General features: G+C 46.1%; 1 protein-coding gene across 1 annotated transcript in view; it reads left to right on the top strand.

Moving 5' to 3' along the window:
• The window catches only part of FOXD2 (forkhead box D2), a 276,996-nt gene that overhangs the window by 226,963 nt on the left and 25,395 nt on the right, over window positions 1-24,638 (top strand). Inside the window, 1 exon segment of the mRNA XM_075424537.1 lies at window positions 8,877-9,009. The gene's annotated coding sequence lies outside the window, so the exon portion shown is untranslated.

Genomic DNA, 24,638 nt, shown 5'->3' with positions numbered 1-24,638 from the left:
TCTCTTTCCCCACCAGTTCTTGGTAGCTGGGGCCTCTCCTAAAGGTCTGGTTCAAATCAGGCAAAGGGTGAGATCCTCAACCATGTGGCACCATCTCTTTAAGGAGAACCTCGTCATCATTTGAACCTTAATAACCCACCCTCCCTTCCTGTGTGCCTTTAGCAGGCTCCAAGCGTCTCCCCTAAGGCTCCCTCCGGTGATGCAAGCCCTTTTCTCCATCCCCAGCAGCATCCCTGGCTGCTTCGGCGGGAGCTTTGCGGGGCGGTCGGTCTGCAGGGAGGAAGGCAGCCTTCGCCATCTAGTGAGCAACACCATCACCGGCAGCTGAAGGCAGGGCTGATCCACGCCTCCCATTAAAACCCCCTTTTCCTCACCTCTGGAAGAACATACCAAGCTGCAACCTATACCATGGTCTCCTACCCGCCGTCATTAACATCTTGCTGACAAGATTTTTGAGACAGTAAATTAATCTTACCTAGCCTTTAAGCATTTCATCTCCTGGGAGGACCACTGCAGCCAAAGCCTGTGTTTTCTCTCCTGCTCTGCTTGGGATTGCAGTCAGAGCAGTGGTAGCACCAAGGGAACGGGCAGACAGAGCGGTGTGACACGGTCCTTTAGCTACATATGTAGTACGAAGTCCACAGGCGGTCTGCGGCTGTATTAAGGACAGAAACAAAATACTCTTTGATATACAATGCACGCACTCAGAAGAGATTTTTTTTATTTCTTTTTTTTTTCTTCTTTTTTTTTTTTTTTTTTTTTTTTCTGGGATGTCCATAAGCGTACAGGGTCCAAAGTCCCTCTATCTCAGTTTAAAAAATGTCTGATAAATGAATGCTTCTTTGAAGGGTTTCTAAAGGTTACCTGACATCTGCCGAGAGACACTAATGAGCAGGAAACAGGGCAGGAGCGGGGGGCTATTGATAGATCCATTCCTGCCTTCCTGTCTGGGTTTCTACTGCCTGTCCCCTATTTTTAGCCTGGCTTCCAAAGGAAACAGGGGGTTGTGCGATTGCTTTGCCCACATCGATCCATCAGTCCCTGCCTAATCACTCAAACAGACAGGTTTCAGCCAGGTTTGTGTGTTGAGTAGACTCCTGTTACACCACTTCGTGTTTTGTGGAAATAAATAGCCAGGGGAGCGAGAAGGACCCCGGATCAGTGCCCTGCCTGGAGGGAAGGTTGTTGAATGAGCCCAGCACTTTGTGAAGTCCCAGTGAAGCTACATACAAAGAAGATTCACATAATGGAGCTTCATAAATTCAACTATAAAGTTACTTGTTATTATCATGGCTAATTAGTATGTTAAATATATAGAATCATAGAATCATTTAGGTTGGAAAAGACCTTTAAGATCATCGAGTCCAACCGTAAAACTAACACTGCCAAGTCCCATTAAATTTTGTCCCTAACTGCCACATCTACACATCTTTTAAATACCCCCCAGCGGTGGTGACTCCACCACCTCCCTGGGCAGCCTGTTCCAATGCTTGACAACCCTTTCAGTGAATAAATATAAAGCATTCAATATAATGTTATATTATTAATTGTGTTGCAACAAAATCTTCACAGTTCCATGAGATTCAGTGTGTCAGGTGCTGTACAAGCTTGTAACCTGCAGATGATCCCAGCCCCTCCAGCTTGGTGTTCCTTCAGGCATCATATGCCACAGGCACTGTACTGGTCTATGACACCGTTCATATTCAGGAGCTGGAAGCTATTTTAGAAAGTCTAGTTAGAAAAACAGGGAAGGAATTTCTTCGGTTTTTATTAAATCCGAGGGACACCACGAATTAGAGCCTCAGCAGGGCTGGAGAAAAGCTCTTTTCAGCTGAGGATGATGGTATGATACTGATCCAAAAGTCTGTCATTCCGAAAGAGCTGTTGCAAAGCAGAAGTCATGTGCTGGGCTTAACCCTACAACTGCTGTAAACCATCTTCTAAGTGAGTCACTGTGACCCTTTCCTGCATTTCTCCTGTGCGTTTCAGGGATCAGGGGAGAGGTCAAGAGCTATCTTGAAGGTCAGGAGATGTGCTCACAGCCAAGGGCCATTTCTGAGCCGTGTCAATATTTGGTCTTGCACGGAAGATATGAGCAGGAGATAAGAGGGCGCTGAGACACATCCGCTGGGAAGGTGAGGCCAGGCATCTGATGAGGAGGATGAAGGTGGGGACAGTGGGGCAGAGGATTGCCCACAGCCCCATGTCTCAATGGTGGCACAGGTTTGCAGGTCACAAGTGTTTCTCTTTCCCAGGTCACATGAAGGTGGAGGAGCCTTGTTGCTCCTTAAAGCAAGATACAAGCAGCTTGGCCAAGGTCAAAGAGAAAATCCTTGTTAAAACCCAGAGTCCTTGAACTTCAAACCCAAGTGCAACCCTTTTCCTCCCAGTGTTATAAATGAGGAGCCCATGTACCCAGCTGCAAAGCATAGTGCTCTCTGGGGTGCAGCGTCGTAGCTGGTTGCCCATCTACCCTGCAAAGCAGAGGCCTGTGATGGTTTGGGACCTAAGAGATGATATATTCGATGGACATTATGGGAAGACGGCTCAGTCCCTGTGGTTTGAGTGATCTCAGGACTGCTGTGCTGGGAGCCAGAGTAGAGCTCAAAGGGCATGGAGGATGGGATTCAATCTTGAGTATTAATAAGGGGTTAAAGTCCAGATAATTTTTAACTCTAGGGGAGAAATCACTCTTGGCTCTTCCTTCATCCCCAGCAGTCTCAGCCTGATGCCTATTAAATACCTATTAGGTAATTACAGTATATAGTGCCTTTTTAAATGCCTTCTGCTGTCTGATTTACATGATTGAGCTATTCATTCTTCCCTTTTCCACCTGTTTCTTTGCGCTCCAGAGCACCAGTAAATAGCCTGCAAACTTCACTGGAGGAATGACTGCAGCCCACAGCAAAACAGCCCCATGTCTGCAAGTGGCAAGCGGTTTTAAGGTGCTCAGTGGCTTGCAATGAAATCTGGGCTTGGGGATCCCAGCTCCTCCTGAAGCCAAAGTTCAGTGTAGTGGAAAACTTTGCTAAGGTATGCTGACAAAGGAATCTTGTCCCCGCACCTTGGTTGTGACTCGGGAGGTACTGAAGTCCCATGGGCAATGGCTCAGTCTCTCGCACAAAGAAGCAAGCAGGCTGGAAAGCTAGTTTTATAGTTCAAACGGATGTTTCCACAGGCTTGTAAAATACACAGTTTAAGTAGTAGCTATATTTCTAAGGCTGGTCCCACACCTGCAACAACCTTGTAAACAGCGCTGGGATATATGGCTTTAAGATGCCTTGTAAAAAGTAAGATCAACGCAAGATTTACACAGTTTTATGGAATGGTTTTATAAGCTATTTTGACAATGAATCCTGCTATCAAAATCACCTCTGGTGTTAATCATGGAGGAAGCATTTAGCAGGAGCCAACAAAGATTAATTTAAACCCCCTTCCTAGCTAGCTGTGGGACTGAGCTGCGTATTTCTGGAAACCTGGAGCATCACTCCTGCAGCAGAACATAGAGACTCGGTGTGATGGGCCATGTCTTCAAACCCTGGGAGGTGGACACGTTTTGGGATATTTCACCATGCTCAGAAGGAGATAGGGACTGGGCAAAGAATATGGGAGGTGAAGCCAGAGCTCAGGCTCCTGTCCTCCCCTGCCAAGGGATGGGGGACTTCAGGATGGGGGCCCAGGCAGGCAAGGGAGCAGGAGGGGAAAATTCATAGCAAGCCAGGACCAAGCAACATGTTATTTGGGCAGGTAAGGATCAGTGTCAGTGCATCACCTTATATCAAGAGTGTTTCCCTTACAGATGCACATCAGTGTGCCAACTCCTGCGTATTTGTGTCCTGCTTGCTGTAGGAGGTGATAGCCATAGCGGGGGTCCAAGAGATGGTTGTTTACCTGAAACATGTGCAGCCAAAATAACAAAGTCACAGGGAGCAGATGTGCCTCACCGGTGGCTGCAGAGCTGGGGAGGTGCACAAGGGTCTCCTGGTGTCCAGCCCCCTCCTCCTGCCTCAGTTGGTAATGTTGGCTCTCTTAAAATCATGCCTCAATCCAATGTTCAAGAGTGTCCCAGCATCAGTGGAAGCTTTTCCAAGTGGCATATTGACTGAAAGTTTCTGGGAGGGGTGGGGGTATTTCAAATACTCAAATCTCCTCACCTTACTGCTGGGCTTTGCTGTGCTGGGTCTCGCTGCCACAGGTCTGGGCAGAGGAAGTTTGCTTGCCAGAGTGCTGCCCTACATTTTGAAATGAAAGAAAACAAAGGGGAGAGTCAGGTAATGGGGATAAATGAGACTAATTTCAAGCTGTTTCAGTGGCTGGGAGTGGGCACAGGGTCCCACTCCCAGCACAGGGGTACGACAGATCTGCAGTGTTTCACCTGCTCTGAGTGATTACTGGGGGCTGTGTGGGTGAAGGACCGCAAGGGGTTACTCACTGAGTGGAGAGCAGTAGTACTGGCAGTAGAAGCAGTGGAGGTGGCCCCTTCCCAGTGAAGTGAGAAGCTCAGCCTGTCCCAGGCATGGCAGCACCTCAGACCTACGCTGGTAAGCGTTCCCCAGAGCCCCAGGCACAGGACACAGCCCTGAGTGGCCACCAGCACTCTTGTATGGAGCAATGTGCAATGAGGTTTTTATTGCATAACTGTCACAAGCCACAGGGCAACCAGAACCTCACCACTCACCGCCGATGAGTTAGAGCATCCTCCCGGCTGGTCTGGGCATCCCCTCAGCTTCCTTCTTTTGAGAGATTCTTCTCCCAGTTCTCTGGAAAACCCTGGTGCTGAGCCTGACCTTACCCACGTTAGTCTGAGAGCTGCGGTTCCCCACTGCCTATGTGCTGTCACTGCTCACCTTCCCTATCAGCTCTCAAAGAGAAGTCAGGCTCAAACTGGCACTTGCTCCATGCTCCCAGGATGTTCCCAGTTTTCTCTGTAGCTTTATGTGTGAGTGTAAAACCAGCTGTGCTGGGTCAGACCCAGGTCTGCCTATGCCTGTCTGCAGGGCTCCTGCAGTAGCCGTGGGCAGATGCCTCAGAAAAAGCAACAGCAAGGCAAGGACATTGTATTTCTCCCAAGAGCTTTCCCAGAATGAGTGTCTGCAGCACGGGGGATTTACAGACACTGCTGTGGTTTGTATCCTCAGTTGACCTCAGCAGAGCTCTGTTTTCCTGATGCTTGTCCCATTTTCCTTTGACTTTTATGGACTTTCTAGATCCCCAGCATCCTTCGGCAAAGAACCCCTCGGCTCCTCTGCTGATCAGGAGGAACCACCTCCTCCTCCTCCTGCTTGAACGTGGCTCCCAAAAGCTTCACCTGTGGCTCCGACTCCTGCGCTGGGAGACAGTGAGCAGTTGCTCCCTGTCGTGTTTCTCCTAGTGACTTGGGATTTTGTAGCTCTCTGTCATCCCCTGCTAAGCTGTTTCTTACTTACTCACAAGTCCCAGCTAAATGCACAAGGACATAAAATGCCTAGATTTCCATTTTCTTCATGCTCTGAAGACAGAGAGAATGGCTGGAGGCTGAATTAGGTGCGCGGTGTTTTGGCATCCTCTGCTGTTTGGCCCAATGTGATTAGTCATTACGCTCGGGCAGTTCTTGGCCCTCTGCACACAGGAGAAGTTGAACACACAAAAGAACTGTTTTGCAGTATATGGTATGGCCACGAGATGTCTCTTCAAGCCGTACATAAATCCAGCCTGGTGACCAGGGGCCTGCACTGAACCACAAGCTGGGCAGAAGCTCCCGGGACCAGAAGTTGACACCAACCCTGGTAAACACCTCTCCTGCTGCAGTTAACAGGGTTGGAGAGCAGAGCCATTTGTGTAGGCAGAGGTGATGATACCTTTTATCAGACCTGTAGGTATAGGTGGGGGAGAAAAAAAACCCCACAAATCCAAACAGCTAAACTTTCAAACACACAAGGTCTTTTTCATTCCAAAAATAAGAACCGCCATGTTAAAATGAAAACTTTGCTGAGAAGAATTGCTCTGAGTCTAACTGGAATTTGTTAGTTATTGAGATTCGTGGGGAGAACAGTCTGATTGACACCTGTGGAGAAAAGTCAATGGAATTAGCAAGGAGAGAAGTGATAAGATTGTTGGCCAAAGAGAGAGAGCAGAAAAGAGAGATGGGTTGTTGCTGGCTGTGATATAATCCAGGTTCCCTGCTGCTGGTTTTGGGGAAATATATGTGCCATAAAAACTAGTGAGTCCATAAGTTCTAACAAGCAGCAGATTTGGGAATTAAAACTTAAGTTTTAATGATATCTTGTAGTTTTTCCATGAGGCCCTGGACCAGCAAGCCAGAAATGGCATGATGGTTTTGTGAAAAATGTTCTCCAATTGGCAACTGAGTGCATCTGATGGATGGTAATACCATACAACGTTCAAATAATAATTTCCCACAGATCATCTCTAGCATCATAAATTGGCAACAACTTCCCAGCACAAACTCGACCCCAATCAAAAACGTGCCTATTGCTCTGGACACGATGAAATGACCATCTTCCAGCTGAGAAAGTGCTGATGGCAATGCTGGGAAAAAAACACTCATCAGCCAGTCTTTAGCTGGTTACCATCCCAACTCAGGACCAGAACCATTTCTGCAAATAAGTGGCAAAATGTTTGTTTGATCTGATAGTTGGAGCCCTTTGTCGGGAGCTCACAATGTGTGAAAAAAAGAGAAGAAAAGCTCTGGCTGTAATGCAGCTGGAATGAATGCTTTCCTTGCCCGCCGCTCCAGCAGATTATAGTTCACCTGCTGTGAACTAATCTCTCGGGGAGAGGGTCAGTTGTTTGGATAGTGTTGCTAATGGAAGGCAAAACCTTTCTCCACCTTCCCTCCTTCAGTGCTCGGTCTGTTTAGGAGATGAGTCAGTCCTGGGTTATTCATCAACTTAGTTAGGAGCTATCCACCCAAGTTCACAACCGCCTCTAAAGCGCTTTACAATTACAGGAAATTATACTTAGGAGCTAACATTAAAACACAGCTAATTCCCACAGCTCCAACGCGAGAGGCAGAGCGTCAGATTTGTGGCCCGCATTATTTCATTGTGTTGGAGAAAATATGTGAGAGGAATTTATTCCCTACCGCAATGCTCCTCTTTGTGGACCTGAGCCCCGCCAGCGCTGGGGGGATATTTTCCTGGGGGAGGCTGGGGGGGAGGTGAGGCAGTGCCGTGGGGAGCCTTGCTGGAGGGCATCAAGCGCTTGGCTTGCTGCAAAGGCCGTGTCAGAGCTGTGCTGCGGGCAGGGGGCCCTGGCAGCCCGCCGGGCTCAAGGGGGCACGGTGGGAAATGTCTCATTACCAGGGATCAGCCCCCCATCAGGAGAGAGGATGGTGACAGCCCCCCTCTGGGTCTGCTGCGCTTTCATTCCCTCCAGGTGCCTCATCCTCAGCCCTGGGTTCTTCACCCCAGAGGGTTTAATAGACAAGTACCTTTTCCTTGTTCATACGTAGCCCTGCTCACTTAGGACTGATGAATATGCAGGATTCAACTAAAAAAATCCCTGTGTCAGAGCAGGAGGCTCTCTCCACGCCCCATCAGTCCCTCTGACCCATCTCCAGGTCATGCTCTGGACTCTCCTTGAGGGCCAGATCCTCAGCTCCACCTCTCCTTCGATTTGGGGTAGATTCAGCAGCAGGATATGCTCCACAGGTTTGTTGCTATTTAGGAAATGTTCTCTGTGGATCACCCATCCGCATGTGGGGAAGTATTGTTTGGTTGGTTTCTTATTTTTGTTTCATTTGCAATGGGAGTTTTGGAACAAAGTCAATAAACGCAACCTGAATGTCAGTGACTCACAGTTTTGACTCGGAGACAGACCCTTTGCTTAGATAGCGATTTTTAACCACGCTTCAACCTACATAGTCCTCAGCAAACGGTAATTTGAAGTCTTCTGTATGGTCTTCGTAACTGCTTAGTAGAAGGTTTGTGCTACCAAATGTTAGTGAGAGATGTTTGGAAAAGGTGAATTAGTTCAATGAAAACTTGCAAGATGTAGTTAAAATGACAAAAATGTTGAAAAGCAAAATATTTAACACTGTTCCTTTTAGCCCTTTATTATTTTACTGCTGGATTCTGTAACACCAGTGCTACTAGCCAAGGGCTCTCAGGGGGGTGATTTGCCAGAATCAGGCCCACCCACCTTCAACTGCCCGGCTTTGAATGTTCAAGATGCCCATCTACAGCAGGGTCCACCCATGTAAGCCTCACTGGCAAAAGCAGGCTCAAAAATCACATCTCCAGATGCTTCTACCATGTTCCCATGTACTCTGACCTACAGAGATACAGAGAGATATTTAGTTGTGGACCTACTTTGTTAGACAAGACATCAGTTCTAGGGCAATGAAGCTTTTCCTCTTCCCCAACAAAACCAGCCCATCAGTGGGATTTTGATCACGATGTTACTGTTTTTTCTTTCCAAGTGACCAAAAAGGTGTTTTCCATTCAAACTCCTTTTATAGGAAAATTTGTAAGCACGGGCAATGAAAAATCTTTTAGGGATGTACAAAGGATGCATATTTTGCTCTCATGCAGCCATTGAGTGAGATCTGTATTTTATTGCCTTCTGTTTAATCCAGCTTTCTCCTTGGGACACACAGCTGCAGTGGAACATAGATATTTTGCCATCTGAGGCCATTTGCCTTATGATTAAGAGGAGGTGCTTCAGTGCTTGTAGGACTATAATCAATTTTGTCTCCTATAATTTCTCTGTCCTTACCTTTATAATGTTCCATAATTTGCCTTTGACTTAGTAGCTTAAATTTATCTGTAAATCTGTTCTCCTGGGAGTGTAAGAAAACAGCTTCTTTGAATAATTCTTATGTGGAGAGACAATTGCAATATTATTATTAATATTATTCATTACTTTTATGACAGTGCAAGCCATGGCTGAGGTACTGAACAATCACACAGAGATCTGAAGAGCACAAATGCCCCTGCAGTATCTGTGACACAGCTGGAAATCTGGAATTAAACCTGTATCTTCTTTACCAGACCAGTGCTTTAAAAGGTCAGCATGCTATTTTTCTCTTCAATGTGACTAAATGTTGAATTTTTCCTTTCTGTGAAATCCCATTTTTATCCTTCGAAATACTTACTTTTGTTCAAGTTGTCACAGGGACATGATGAGGCTAAAACACCAGAACATGCAGCAATTGTTTGTGCTCTTGATCTCTGTCTGCACTGGGTTTTAGGGAAAAGATAGTACGAATTCCAATAGCGTAATGTTATTTTTGTGGCTCAGGTACCACTGTCCCTGGAGTCACTCACACAAGTGTCCAAAGCTGTCTGCTGTGGTGGGTGTTCTGTTAGCACTTTGATGTTAATAAGAGCTAACCATGACGAGATCCCCATCCTGTGGAAGCAGGACAAGACTGATCCTGACAGCCCTGAACCCACCACTGGCTTCAGTGGGCCTTGGTATCAAAGCACTGGAGCACAGTGTTGAAGGTAAGAGCTGCTGGATTAGTAAGCAACAATCATTGCTGGGACATGACCGTAGAAACCCTCAAACAAGACTAAAAGCTGTCCTTCTTGGCAATCACAAAACGCCTTTAATTTCTCTAACTGTCTCTAGATGGCACTATGGCAGTAGAAGTTTTACAAGGAGAATTTGCAGGGAACGAGCCTGGAGGCTGCCGGCTCCTGCTCTCTGATACCATGTTCCTGGGCTGGAGGGGAAAGAGATCGTATCATTTTTTGACTGCTCCACAAGACATCAATCAAAACAAGTCAAGTCAGTTTTTTCCTAGTGGTTAAAACTAGTTTCATGATCTGGAGGAGGTTCATTTCTTACAGCCTTTCTATGTGCTTCACAGGCGGGAGTAGGGCAGAGCGAGATCCGTTTCACCTTCATTGTCCTTTACAATTTTTCCATAAACTATTCCCCACAGAGAAAGATTTATTTTTGTATACTTCCCACCTTACGCCAGGTGTTCTGGTGTTATTTTTCTGCTGCTATCAGGTTCTTCTCTATGACTTTCCCACCTCAGCTGTCAAGAGCACGGAGATACCACTGAAGCTTGAATCCCTCACATTCAAAATTGGCTTCATTAGAGTCCTGGTGGGAGAAAATATTCTTCTTCAAGACAAAAAGATTGGTGGCAAATCACACTAATGAGATACTTAAAAACCTAAGAAAGACAATACTTAAAAGGCTAACAATAAGAGGATGACAGTGGAAGAGGGAGTGTACAAATAGCAGGGTGGTATTGCATTTTCAGTTTACATATTGTGTTATGTAATTGCAGCATTGTTATTCCATCTATCAGAAAATCGCTTATGCTCTTGCCAGAGCAATTCTAATGCTCTTTGAGTTCAAGCTAGCCTTATTGTCTTGCTTTTCAAATGCTGTTTGATTTTTCAGTAGTTAGGCTCAAGGGATATTTGCTCCCAGAATAACAAATTGTTTTACTTCTTTCCTAATAACAATAAAGAAAGGAAGCACTCTTACTTCATGGCTGCTAACTTCAGCAAGAAGCTCAAGCACAGCCCTGTCTTCGGGCAGACGAGCCGACCTGTTGCAGAGCATTTATTGCCTTGGGCCCTTTCCTGCAGAGGAAGAAGTGGCATCACAGGCTTGGCAGCTGCAAGGCTCACCACTGCAGTGGCAGAGCTGGGTTTAGTTTCAGTGTCCTGCAATGAGCTTTGGAATGCTGAGCTTTTCCCAGGGTGTTCTCACAGCCCAGTTTTAGGAATCTAATTGAAGTATGGCCATCAATATCCACAGATAGGTGCTTCCATATGGTGGATGAAAGCAACCAGATTCAGTACATATTCAGGTAGAAATGGCTTGTCCTCCTTCACAAGTTTAGATCTTCCCAAATGATTTTAATGCCTCCTCTCCCTTGCACTTCAGTGGGAGCTACGGATCTGGATCCATCTGAGGACGTGAAGCTTGGTCAGGGGAGGGCTGTGTCCATAAATTTAATTTTAGCTGAGCCATCAGTCTGCCTGAAGAAGTCAACTGCCAAACACTGAATCTGGCATGAAACCCATGATCAGTGAAGCAAAGAAGTAGGAACATTTCTTTACAGGGAACATTAATGGAAGATATGAACTCAGTTAACTTCCAGGACTTTTCTTCCACAAACTTCTTGATATTAGATTTTAAAAGGCATTTTCTTTTCATAGTGAAACACATGCAATATGCAGCTTCTCATTCCAGATGTGTTAGTTGAATTTCCTGAGAAGAATAAGGTTCTCCATCCCCCCTTTCAGTGGTGTTGCACTTCTGATATTCAGTTGCCCCTTCAGAGCAATGATGCTTCTGCTACAATGGGGACAGCTGAGGAAAATTAAGAATGCAGCCCTGAACAATTGCAGACCATGTGCATAGCATGTGTGGAAGTGGTTGACACTGTGGGATGTGTGTCCTTGTAAGCCCTCAGTCTGTCCCCACCACTGCCCTGCTCTGGGCCCTGCCATGTGTCAGTCCCTAGGAGCTGTGTTGATGCACTGCAGATTGTCCCTGTAGCATCTCTTTGTGTACAGGAGTTAAGGTTTGGCTTGTCTTCAAGTTCTGTTCTCATGGAGATGTCCTGGAGCACCCAAATCCTTTGCTTCCCCCACTTTACATTCATACCCTACTGCTTCTGCTCCTCAGCCTTTGAGGCCATCACCCCAGGGCAGAGTTCAGGCGCACTTAGGGTCTCTGCTGCTCTTCACCCTTGCTATGGCCTCAGTGTACCAATGTTCTCCATGCCTAAAGCTACGTGTATTTGTCTTGGTGGAATCAGTCTGCTAGGAGCCATCAGCCAGGTCCTGGGCATCCCAAGTGCCTGATGCAAAGCAAGAAGAAAGTTGCTCAGAAGGTTATGGTGTGGCTTCACTCAGGTCATCTGTAGCAATGCTGCTGGACAGTGCCATGAGAATACGCGCCTGGACAAGGTCCTGTGCAGCCTGCTGTAGGTGACCCTGCTTCGGCAGGGGGGTTGGACTAGATGACCCACAGAGGTCCCTTCCAACCCCGAACATTCTGTGATTCTGTGATTCTGTGACTCACTGGTCTCTAGCTAAACTCCAGGGAGCTGGGATACTGTGCCTTCCTTTCAGCAAAATGTGAGGAGAGATGAACCCTCTGTCACACAAAAATTAATTGTGCCTTCTGACCTCTGGTCTGTGGAAACGGCCTGCACAGTGTGAGTGTGCAGCAGGTTCAGGCAGCCAGCTGCAACGGAGCCATTATTATTATTATTAGATAACTGCAGCACTCTAAGACAATCTGTTCCTCAGATCCGCTGAGCAGCCGCTGTTTGGAGTGTAAGCAGGATGTTACGGTGATCAATACATTAGAGCGGCCTTTCCATTAAGTGATGAGCGAAACCAAAGGAGGAAATTATGCTTTGTACTAAAAATCCATTTAGCCATTAGATCACAGTATTGAAAGCACAAAGGAAGGGTTATTTTAGCTTTCAGCTGGCCAGAAAATGCCAGTTGGAAGACAACAGGAGGCTCCCTTTCACAGTGTAAGAGCCCTTTCTTCCCTGGATGAAGGGAGCATTTCTGGCTGTGGGATCCTGCTGCTTGTGTGTGTTTCATTCTTCCTACTCCGGACTGAAATGCTCCTGTCAAAAGGTGGAAAACAAATCTAATTGCACATGACATAAAGTCTTGCTGTATATCAGTGCAGTATTTATCTGGAATAATTTTGGAGCGATTATTTTGTTGCTTTTGCTGCAACCTAAAGCAATTTCCTTGCAACAGCCAAGTCCCATCCTTGCACAAAGCACACCGTTTATGGGGAAAATTAGTATTATACCAATCACTGATAGCCAAAAGGATAAATAACCTGTCACAGGCCATGGTACAGATCACGTCTGGGTCTGTCTGACCTGCTCCAGTCCTGGCGCTAAACCCGAGTGTGTGGGAACGCAGACGCTGATGTCTGCTGTCTGAGTGCTGCTGCAGTTTGCACTATTATAGCACAAGTGAAAAACGAGAGATGCTGAGGCTAAAGGCCACTTGCAGGGCAGCGCGCTGGGGATTCAACCTTGTTACCTGGGCTGGGGATCCATGTGCTTTGCTGTCCCCATCAGCTCCCACCGCTCACTTCGTGCCTCAAGGATCCCGATTACCTGGCACCTCTCCTGCTCCTGTGCCACAGCCCCCACCCAGCAGCAGTGCTTGACCTGCCTTTGAGCAACATGTGCTAAAGAGCAGCACTTTGGCTGCCCGCTGGAACTAGGCTTGAGAAATGCTGTGGTTTTGGGGTGGAGAATCATCAGTTTTCTATTATTTTTGCAAAGGACAATGGGTGTTTGGGATAGCTCTTCTCACAGTCTTCAGCTCTGGACTTAGCAAGAATCCCTCTCCAAGCCACCCACCTATGCAGATCTGATGCCAGAATGCATTTATGTAAGGGTATTTAGTCTGTAGGACAGAAATGCACAGTGTAACACTTAATCTAGAAGCAAAGTGATTTAACTGAGGATTAATTACATTTCTCTTGGAATTGCAACACCTGACAGCAGTTATGGACCCAGTGTAAGACTTCCAAGCAAATGCTTTCAGTGATGTGGAAATATTTCCCAGTATGTTTTTGAAATTGCACTATTCCTGGAGGCAGTGTTGATTGTGTGAGGTTTTCTGCACTTGCTCATCTCATAACGGAGCACTGGATGCCTAGCTCATGAGTCTGCCCTTAAAAATCTGAGAGCTGATTGGTGCCAGCGTGGAGATTTCAACAGGGACTGAGATGACTCACGTCAGAGTCTTCTCTCAAGCTCTCTTAGTCGCTAACATGTTTCCTCACATAAAGATATTACATGCTAAGTATTCAATACATACTGGCACCACAGGTTCTTGGTTTAAACTGTAAACATTCATACTCAGCATGCTGCACTGTCTGCTTTGCTGTCTCCAGTGTCCTTTGGGAGAAAGAAGGGACCATCTGCCGCTCTCTGGGGAGCTGCTCCACAGGGTAGGAGCGAAAGAGCAGATCTTCATACACCTGCTCTCGTGTGCCTGAGGTACCTCCAGCACCTTGAACTCAGCAGGAGGGAGCCGCCAGGATAAGTGGTCCTCATGTCCACCACGCTCTTCCACTTCTGCTGTCCATCATGTCAGGAGGTCACCCCATTTCACGGACTCACGAGAGTGCTCCTTCTGCACAGCAGCGTTGCGAGGACTAATGGGTAATGATGTTGCTGGAGTGCTTTCAATTCTCCCAAAACAGCTAAACAATCCTTGCTTTTCATGCCACAGGCTGGAACCACCACCACATCCCTCCACTGACTGGTTTTTGGCAGCTGAGAGACTTTTTGTTTGTTTTTAAACATAGGTCCTCCTTTTTTTCTCCTACCTCTCTTCCATTGCTGTGTTCTAGCTGCCAGCATCAATGAGCTAATTCAAGGGCAGCCATTTAATTCAGAGAGCTGTTTGCAAGATGAAGCTTTCAGTCATCATTCATGGAAAGGGATGGATTCACATGGCAGTGAAACAGAAAAACTTGAGGTCTGGCAGACTGATGATGTAGCTCCAGACAGGAATCTGTTTGTTTGTTTGTTTATAATAACATATCTTCCCTCCCTTGCATATATCAGTAGGACAATAATCGCATTTGGCAGGAAAACATTTCCATCATTTTTTTCGGTCAGAATTTCAGGTGCAGCTCCAGTGTCACAGAGCATCTGTGTGACCTGCTGCCTTGCAACTGTCTGAACAAGCTGGTCATCCTCTGTGTTTTTTAAGATTTCCAGACCTCTAAGCCCAGTCTGTTTGATTTTTGCACTCTCTCAGCTGGTCCCAGCTGGCATCAGAAAGTTTTCCCAGGGGCAGCAGGTAGAATGAAAAAAGAGTTGAGCTGTGTCTGGTCATGCTTCAACTCCACCTACTCCACAAAAGGTCTGACTCACATTGGCTTTGCGAAAGGCTCAGCTTTTTAAAGGAATCTTTTACTAATGAGTTCATTCACCTCAATAGAAAGTACTCCGCAGAGCTGGGCACTAGCTTTTATCTGTCCTTTGAGCCCACCAGCAAAGCACACAATCACTCCCAAAGCAAACACATTCCAGCCTGGCTACCAACAGATGAAACAGCAGACTGTTGGCATGCATGAGGTTATTGCTTGAGAAAAAAATTGCAGGATTGGACCCCTAAGGTGTGAAAGCCGAGTAGAAGATGGAGCTGACAGGATGTTATATGTACTCTGCAATTCCACTGTGTCCACTACCCGCTACATGGCCTGCTAACATCTCGCCCTTGCTTTTTTATGAAACAATCTGTATGTTTTCAGCTCAAAAATAGTTTTCTTTTGAAGTTTAAAAGCAGTTATGTCATAACTGAAACAGCTGTTCAGCAACCACCCAAGCAAGAGGCAGTTCATTGTGCTGCCTTTTCAGTGCTGAGCTGGCTTTGTGTGTCCCAGCACAGAGGAGAAGCACGAACGGCTGAAACAGCTTTTCAGAGAATGCCTGTGGATGGGTTTAAGCTCTACAGCATGTCACTGCCTGGAAGCTGGTGCATAGTGGATGTTGCCTGCCTGTGCTGCCCTGTGGTCAGCGGAGACAGACCAGACATGGGCTCCTCCCCACTGCTTAGAGGCTTCTTTCAAGGTGGGAAGAACTGGCACGTTTGACCAGCCCGCAGAGTTCAGAATATTGTTTCAACACACGCGTGCAACCCTCAAACCTCTGCACCTGTGCGTCCAGGGGATTTAGGATGAGGTTTCTGCTATTTCCCCATGACTGATGAGCCAGGGCTCTTGCCTGGCTAACGTTAGCCATGGCATGGGCTGAGCAACACTAATGAGGACAGCAGGACAGCGTGGCCATCCACAGCCCTGCACACGGCTCCCCCGAAAGCTCAGTCCCAATGCACAGAGACCTCAGAGTACAAGAAGAAGGTTATAGAGATCTTCTACAGCTTGTAGACCACCATCGTGGCTCACTGCCCACTGATGCCATGCCATGCTTCATTCCTGATGAGAGGCTGGTACCTGGGCTGCCTTTGCACAAGTCAGGCAGTCTTTTCAGTACCTGTAGTGTGTTTTAGCAGCACCTTGTAACTTCACCCAATGTGACGCTCTAAGCATAACTTCAGACTACCGTCGTGGAAGAAATAATGGGTAAACAGTACAATTTCTTGAAATGTAGCTGGAGATGGTGCCTCATTTCTCCTAATAAAGAGAACAGAGGGCTGCAGACATCTGCATCTTCAAACACTGGGTCTTACTCATGAACCCTGTTTTTCAAAATGAACCACAAGCCGGTGACCTCTGGCATGTGGTGTGCATGCCACAAGATGTGAAGACCAGCATAAACACATTCTTGTCAGCCTGCTTATGGAAATTTCTCATAATATCTTGGAACAGCACAGAAGACCACACTGAATATGAAGTTTCCATGATTAACCAATGGTTTCCAGTGTTGTGATTATGGTTTAACCAAAGATTATTACTTTGTGCAGCCCAGCACTTCAGCATCATCATCATCAAATTATCACTTTGCAATGACATTTTGCTTCACACAGTGATTGCATTCAAGGCAACATTTGCTAAGAGAAAGAACTGAGTTGAGGTCTTCAGCAGTCTGAATTATGGGAGGATCACAAGAAATTTGATTTAGATAAAACCCATCCATTAGTAATTATTCTTAATAACAGGCCTTATAAGCTCAGAAGAAAGGAGTACTTAAAAGGCACTAGTTATAGAGGCCCATACATAAGCTAAGCAAAGTCTATTTCCTGGCCTCACAACCAGGATAACAGGGTAATGCTGCTGCTAGGAGAGAGGGGAGGTGCAAGTCAGCAAGAAAGCTGTAATACCAACAGTCTAAGCAACATTTTCATCTAGACTAGAAATGTGGATTTCTCCATTCATTGACATTTAAACATTTCTGCTGTGCATCAATGACAGATATATTATTATTTTGGTACTTAAAAACTACAAACAAAATTGAAAATTGTGTTGTTTCAGGTAAGGCTATTTATTTTTTACAAAGCCTAACCATGTTGCTTTTTTCCATTCTGAATTTATAGTATGAAAGCACATTGTTACAAGAAGTCATTCCTAGCCAAAGTTAAAAACTACATATTTCTCATAGTGGACCCTTTTGAGTTTACCTGATATATATATGTATTTAATTAAAATGTCAGCCAAGGTTAGGGGAATTCACTGAATGTCTCAGCATCACTCAGTCCTGCAATTCTGACCAAAGCATGTTATGCGACTGGTGATGGTAGGCTCTGGTTCTAGGAAGCGGTAAGTTTTATGTGGTCTAGCTCTGGGCAGATTCTGCAGCAGAAGCATTTTAGGTGAAGATTATGGCTGATTTTGCGCCTCGTCTAATTCCTAGCTTGATTTACAAGTTCTGCCATAGCACATCCCTGCCACATCAGAGACATTTCGCATGGTCACAGAGAACAGTGGAACTGCACAAACATTGAATATGAGTCAGCCATTGCTGAGTTTTGGTTTTAGTTTCTTTTTAAATTATTTTGAAGTTGGTCACCTTTCATAGGAGACAAACTGAAATGCCTTTGAAAACATTGCACATATAAATGCATTTATAGGGCAGAAGCTGGCTGGGAGCAAGCACAACAGCATCTGTTAAAACAGCTGACAGCAAGTCACACAAGCTAGAAATGTTTCTCTAAGGGAAGAGTCAGTCTGGACGGCACCATTGAAGGTAGCAAGCTTGGGTGACAGCTTTCAGACAGTGCATGGTACATGAACTGAATCCCACCTTGCATGTTTTTGAAAAGAGAAAATGAGGAGGCAGTGGACTGCATGTATTAGGTTTATGCTTTTCAAAGAATTTTCTTCTCATGTGGTTGGAGAGACTCAGAATACTGCAATGCTTGAGTGAACGTTGTGACAGGGACCAGTCCCTGGTTTAACCACTTGACTGGTATTATGCAGAAAGACCACTCCAGAGCTGAACTGTCAGGTCAGTCTTGTCTTAGAAAAGATTTTTAAGACATTTATTTTTTTTGTTCTAATCCTCTAGGCTATTCCTAAATTTACGCTTCTGGGCAAATTTCAGATACTCTTCTTTTATGGAAACAGCTTCTTTAAACATTAAATGAAAATGATGCCCTTTGGTGCTTTTAATTCACTGTCTTTGCAGTAATTTGTGCCAAAAAAAAGACGCAGGGGAGCCCTTATAAAGCTCTATTAATTGAAATAAATGGGCCATGCATCTGCGAACAGTGTACCATAGAGCAAGGGCTGCCTTTTGACTCCTGCTCCCATAGTTGTCCCTTGTGATTTCAGGCATGTCATAAAATCCACTGTCCACCTCATTTTCCCACCTTATTAAGATGGGGCTGAGGTCGTTCTTTGCCTAACACCTCTGGGTGTCGTGAAATCTAACTAGGTGCTTCAGAAGTACTTGGAGGAACTGGAATTTTATTTTGAAAACCATAGCAAGCCCTAACCTTTCCCAAAGAGTGGCATTTATGAGCGTACTTTCATTAGTCCCTTAGTTTTTTCTTTTTCATTTTGAGTCTAGAAGAATGTGTTGAAAATCATTTCACTGGGGCGTCTAGGAGAAATCAAGCTTCTTGCAGCATGGGAGCCCTAGAAGATAGCGGAGCGGCGAGGTCAGCTCCCCGAACCCACCAGACAGCAATGGAAAGCCCTCCACTGTCTTTCGATTGGACCGAAACACTTGACTTTTTCCCAACTCTCTCATTTGTATGTTCAGGCTCAGAGAAAGCGGAAGGTGAGAAAGGCACACAGAGAAGTATGTGTCTGCTACCTTTCTCCTCTCCTTCTCCCCAAAGATCATTTCCACCCACCCAACTTTTTTCCCAGATATGATGTCATTAGCTTCTGTGAGTAATCTCTGGACAAGAGAGAAAATTTATTTTGAAAGTTCAAGAGAAACATAAGCCAGCACATTCATGAGTGTTTTTCTCCTCTTCCCTGACTCTGAATGACTAGAGTTTTATTATTCCTCTTGACTGCATGCTGAGATAGGTACTTCCCTTTCAAGCAGAGCCTGTTGCTGGCAGTAGGCTACAGAGGCTCCAAACCTGGCACGCACTTTTGTCTTCATGCCTGAGTCTTCCATTAACACCAATACTTTAGCCTTTTTTCCCCCCCTCCCTTAGTGTTAATGCTTGCAGATAAAGATGGCCCAGGAAGGTTGAGGTTTCAAGGGAAGTTAAGGCAAGTATTATGAAGAGAAACCAACCAAATCTCACAATTTTACTCTCTCCACAAGCATCATTATCTCTCTTCTTGTGCCTTTTTACAGGCCTGCTCAGTCACAGGGAAAGAGCCAGGTGTTGGTGTGTCATCAGTAAACCCGCAGCAATGGAGAGCCAAGCCTTATCTTTAGCCCCTGGCTCTGCATAGAGAGATGTCTCCATCTGCCCTCCCTCATGGACTCAGTAGTGGCAGATCAGACTCAACGCACATTGCCACAAACAGGGTCAAGAAAAAATGCTTGGCTCTTCATGAACTCCTTGCATTTCCCTTGGAGGAAAAGGCAGCAGCAGGATAAAGTAATTGTGTGGGTTGGATCCTGCCCTCAAGGCCACGCTTGGCCCATGCACAGCCAGAGAACACAACCAGCATTGTCCAGCATACAAACACACAACCACCACCATTGTGTTTTCAATGCACATGTTATCCGAACTAATGTGTCTTCAAGAGGATCCTTCTGGCTGAGAGATGATATCACAGACTCTGTGCCCACTTTTGGTCTGGATCGTTGCTAAGCGAAAAACAATTCTTGGCAAATTCCTCAAAGTGCTTTCTTCCTACGGTTTGGATGAAGATGGTTTGTTCAAGAAGGATGGGCAGGTGTGAGGTTCTGTCTCTTCCTCTTTTGAGAATTATTTTTGCCAGTGCAGAATGGAAGACAATAATGCTCCCGTTAAAAATGAGGTGAATGCTCAGGCTAGCTTGAGTGGGTGGAAAGGACTTCACAGACGATGAAGCTGGGGACAAACCTACCCTTGCCAAGACAAACAGCTGCAGAGATCTCTGGAAAGAAACAGGGCCCTACTGCACTGCTGTTCAAATAATTCAGCTGCATAGAGCTAGTTGGAGCTGTGTATCCATCATGTTATAATTAAAACCAATGGCTTTCATATGAAGAAAGAAAAGGTGCATCATAAGTCACGCAAGAGGACTGGAGAACTGATACTGATAGGACAACAAACTGATATTCCTTAGGACAATAAAGATACCAGACCTATGCAAATCAAAGCAGAAAGCTCCCACTTTCCATCCTACATCTGTCTTTCATTTGCTTTGCCTCTATCTGCCTGTTGTTGATGTTTTCTCACATTATCTTGGTCCCTTTGTTCAATCTGCATTCCATTCCAAGAAGGCAGGGAGCTCCAGGTGTGAATGAGGGTTGTTAGCATGAACTCACTGTCTCAGTTATTATTGTTATTATTCCTCTAAAAATCGGCTTGATAGAGGTTTGGCTCGGTTTAATTTGTTCTGTGGTTTTAACTGTACCCTTGTTAAATGTGGAAAATGGAATGAAGTTCAGTGCTTCAGACGATGGCTTGCACCCAAAGGTGCAACCTAACCTAACGAGGTGCTGGCACGCTGTGGAGCAAGGTGTTTGAAATTACAGGATTGGGACCTGCTGCTCAAATGAATCAGGTGTTCAGGACTTAATGCAAAGCCCAGGGCAGTCAGTGGAAGGCTTTTGACTGGATGTTGGCTCAAACCCTCACCAAAGCTGCACGCACAGTGCAGTTTACCAAGTGTTCAACCCATGGAGAGGGCACAGTGGTTTGTCAGGTATACAGGCTGTTACACAGGCACAGGTTAACTCAGAGATGTACCTGTTGGGATTTTTTGAGTGCGACTCCTTTTTCTACATCTGCAAAAGCATGGTGGCAATGCCAGGAAGCTGGCCTTGAGGTCTGTCCCATCATTCTGAAGTCACATTTGAACCTCACACAGCAGTGCTCTTCAGACATGCTTGTGCTGACACGAAGAGCATCCTTAGATGCGTGAGATGGCATGGGCTGCTGGGTAGCTTTTTATCCCAGCTTGTGCACGTTTGCACTGCCGTTATTATCTGCCCTTCCAAAACCCAATACCTGAAACTCTCTCACGAAATGTACAGGCAGATATTCAAAAGCTTTTATTTGTAGTGGGAGAAAATGTATGTTAAAAAAACTAATATAAAATTTGAAATGCTCGATAAAATTTCAGTGTTTTATGTTTTAAGACCCCAGTGAAATTAAATAATCATATTCCCACCATCCTCCTATTTAACAATCTAAACACATATGATTTTTTTCCATTACTACTAGCAGGCTTGAGGTTGTCTGGTTATTTTTGTCTTTGGACATCCCCTGTGATGTTTGGAGTTCCTGTGGCTCCACCTGTACATCCAGCTGGGCCCTGATCTTTTAATATATTTCCCAGTGGTCCCCCTCTGCTCCAGCTGAGGCCTGGAGATGTTACGGAGCTCCTTCGTGTGGCTATATTAGATGGGCACACCTCTGGGATGAGTCTGGAGCACAGACTGCCATAACGTTCAGCTAAACTCCAGCTCTCCCCCAGCTTGGTGTGACAAGTTCAGTCCCTCCACAAAGCAGGTGCAGTAGGAAGAGCTCTGCCCTGATTCAGTGGTGATTAAGTGCGCAAGCAATGATGTGTTTTCTTTCAGGTGTGCTGCCTCAAATGCACTTGCCTGTAAGTCATACTGTGGCCTCATTTCTAAAACGATGATGGTTATGTGACCACAGTGTGCTGGAACTGCCTCTTGGCTAGCAATTTCTGAAACAGCTTACATGGGGTTGGAGGTCTCAAATATAATAATTTCTAGGAGTTTCATGAGAATAGGTGGCAGGCAATAGATAACAGGGAAGCTCTATTAGTACCTCTGCTCAGGGAGAGGTAGTAAGTTAATAAATACTGGCAAGTCTGCAGTAGGGTGAACGGAGAGACATGCTAAAAAAGCCCAAAAGCCTTCATTAGGTTTGTTGCTCACAGCACAACATGTTTAAAAAGACAATTTAAAAATGAGAGTTGCCAAAAGAGGAAGAGACACAGGCATTTTATGCTTGAGTTCTCTGCTAGAAAACACCCCCCCACCCCAAAGGCAGAAAGTCTCCTGACTGATTTTCCCCATTTAAATGCTCATCAGGAAGAGAGGACCAACAACTCTGCATTTTGATTTAAGCTCAAACTGGTTAAAATAAAAATAAAAAAATAAACAAACAAACAAACAAATACGGCAGCAGACTGCACTTGGGTACTGCTGCACTGAGCTGCTCTGCAGAAGCCAGCCATCCTTCGCCTGGACCAAAGACGGGTGCAGGACAGCGATGCAAACCTCTGTGCAGGGGCACCTGCCTGTGGGCCACAGGCGCTTGGGGATCCCTGGCCTTACCCTACGGTTTGCAATAGACTGCAACAAGGTGTTACATACATTACGAGTACAGCCAGGGGTCTGCACACTCAGTGGAACATACTAGAAGGTCACCAGCTGAAACAATCTGAAGCCACTGAGCAGACTGAAACATGGAGAGCTCGCAGGGGCTTCGTTTAGTTCAATAGTCCTTGCAACCCGCTCAGCGTGGGGAGCGCTGGTGGGTGGCACTCAGGCAGTTTGGGAACTGGAAGAGCCTAATCCAAAAAGGAGACAGGCTGCTGGACGGCAACGCGGATACTAAGCTATTCCACAAGAAACCCAATCTTCCTCCCTTTTCTCATCACAGCTTCCCCTCTTTCCGGTGCAAATCTATAAACAGGAAAATCTCAAGTTAGCATAAAAAGCTGCAATTACAGTTTAGGAGTACAGAGAGAGGTCAAGGGAAGGAGAAGCTTAAGCAAACGGCACCGCTGAGCCATTATCTGGCTCTGCCTGCTGAAGGTTTAAATGATTTTCAGACCTGTGGCTGAACCGGACCCGTAAGAGCAAAAGGACTTGGCTGGCTGGGGCTGGCCAGAGCCAGGGATAGCTGGCAGTGCAAGACTGGACAGGGTGGGGAGCGTGGGCATAGGGTTAAGACCATGGCTGGACCACATGGACTTTCCAAACTGGCTGTGAGTCCAAAGATAGTAATTGTGAGCAGCTTTGAACATCTGGTTGGCACTTCCATAGATGGGCTCTTTTCCAATGATGTTTTCAGAGAGGTTCCCCTCTATGTTGCAACAGTAATTCCTCCCTCTGCCATGGTTAGCTCTGTTCAAACCAGCTCAAGTGTTTATACCTCCCACTGCATTTCCTACCATGGATATTTCTAAAACAGCTTTGCTGGTGGAGTCCTCTCAAAATAGTGTGTTAAAGAGCAAGTTATTTAGCACATAATTAAGCAGCAAACAGTGATGCTCTGATCAGCAAGAAGTCTGCAACGTCAGCTACAAGGCAGGATTTGGATGCAAGAAAGAGGAATATGCCAAGAAAAATGAGTAGATCTCTGTGTCTCTGTATCTTGGTGTGCAGAGTTAGCTTCTGCTCCATCCCCAGTGGAGACCTAGTTTCAGGGTTATTCTGTGCCAGCAGTAACAACAGCAGTTCAAAGGACACCAACTGGAGAAAGTTCTTCTCGTTCCCACCAAACGTGAACGCAGATGCATCCTCTGGGCTTTTCCACCGTTAGTCCTAGCACAAGACCGTCTTTCCGGCTCTGCTGCCCCTTGCCCCACGTGGGAGCTGGTTCTGTGCTTCCCAGGCACGGCGCTTGAGGACTAAACAGCAGTGACAGTAAATGATGTTGCTGGTGTAGCTCCACGGCGTGCAATGTTGTTTTACAGCTGTGAGTAACAAGGCAAATGGATTTAGTAGTGAGGGAAGGGAGCTGATAAAAGGGAAGAGCTCAGTCCTGCTTTCACTCATGCTGACAAAGGTCCAGCGACCCTGCAGAAAATGTCGCCCTGTGGAGGCTGTCAGGGCGTTTTCCTGCCTGTTCCTGGCTGCCTGTGATGGGAAGGTGAATCAGCACAGTGTGGGCTACTGGTGTTGAGCCTTGCTGGGCTGGCAATGCCACTGTCAGCTCCGCAGAGCACCTTCTGGCTGTCCCTGTGATCGTCCCACTCCACCGCCCAGCTGCAGTCCCACATGCCACCATGTCTGGCCCAAAGCTGTGGGACTCAACGTGCGCTGCCCTGGGCAGCATGCAAACAAGCAAATGTAAGAACGAAACACCCCAAACCTCTCCCTTTGCCTCAGTCTCACCCATCTACCAGAATTCTTCCCCAGAATTCAGGTGATAGTCCTTCAAGATCCCTGCTCCTGCATTCCCCCATCCCTCCATATCCCCCAAAAGGCATTTGTGGTTTTTTTTGTGCTTTCCCACTGAGCATTTGATAAGATGACAGAGGCAAGCTCAGCTCCCAGGTCCTGTATCTGCCGTTTGGACCCTTTCTCTCTCCCCAAGCAAAACACACCACGAGTTTAACCCAGCGGCTTCTCTCGAGTGACATGAATCAGAGGTGGAGGCAGCTCCAGACTGACTCGTTACAACCCAGGGGCAGCGATTTTTCACCAACAGAAAGGTACATAGAGAGATTTTCCAAATCTCTGCAGGAGTGGACTTGACGAAACCACATCACTTTATGAGGAGTCTTCCCCAGAGTATGGCTTCCTCCGTCCCATGTCCTGGGCAAGAGCAAAACAGCGCACATACGCTCTACAGACTGAAAGATCTCCTTTTTCAGTTATTTCCTAGCTTTTAGTGGAAAGGAAACAACCTAGACATACAAGTTTCTTG

This window comes from Opisthocomus hoazin, chromosome 6 (assembly GCF_030867145.1).
Source record: "Opisthocomus hoazin isolate bOpiHoa1 chromosome 6, bOpiHoa1.hap1, whole genome shotgun sequence".
Taxonomy (NCBI): Eukaryota; Metazoa; Chordata; class Aves; order Opisthocomiformes; family Opisthocomidae; genus Opisthocomus; species Opisthocomus hoazin.
The sequence above is the reverse complement of the archived record's forward strand: the minus strand, read 5'-3'. Positions and strand labels throughout refer to the sequence as shown.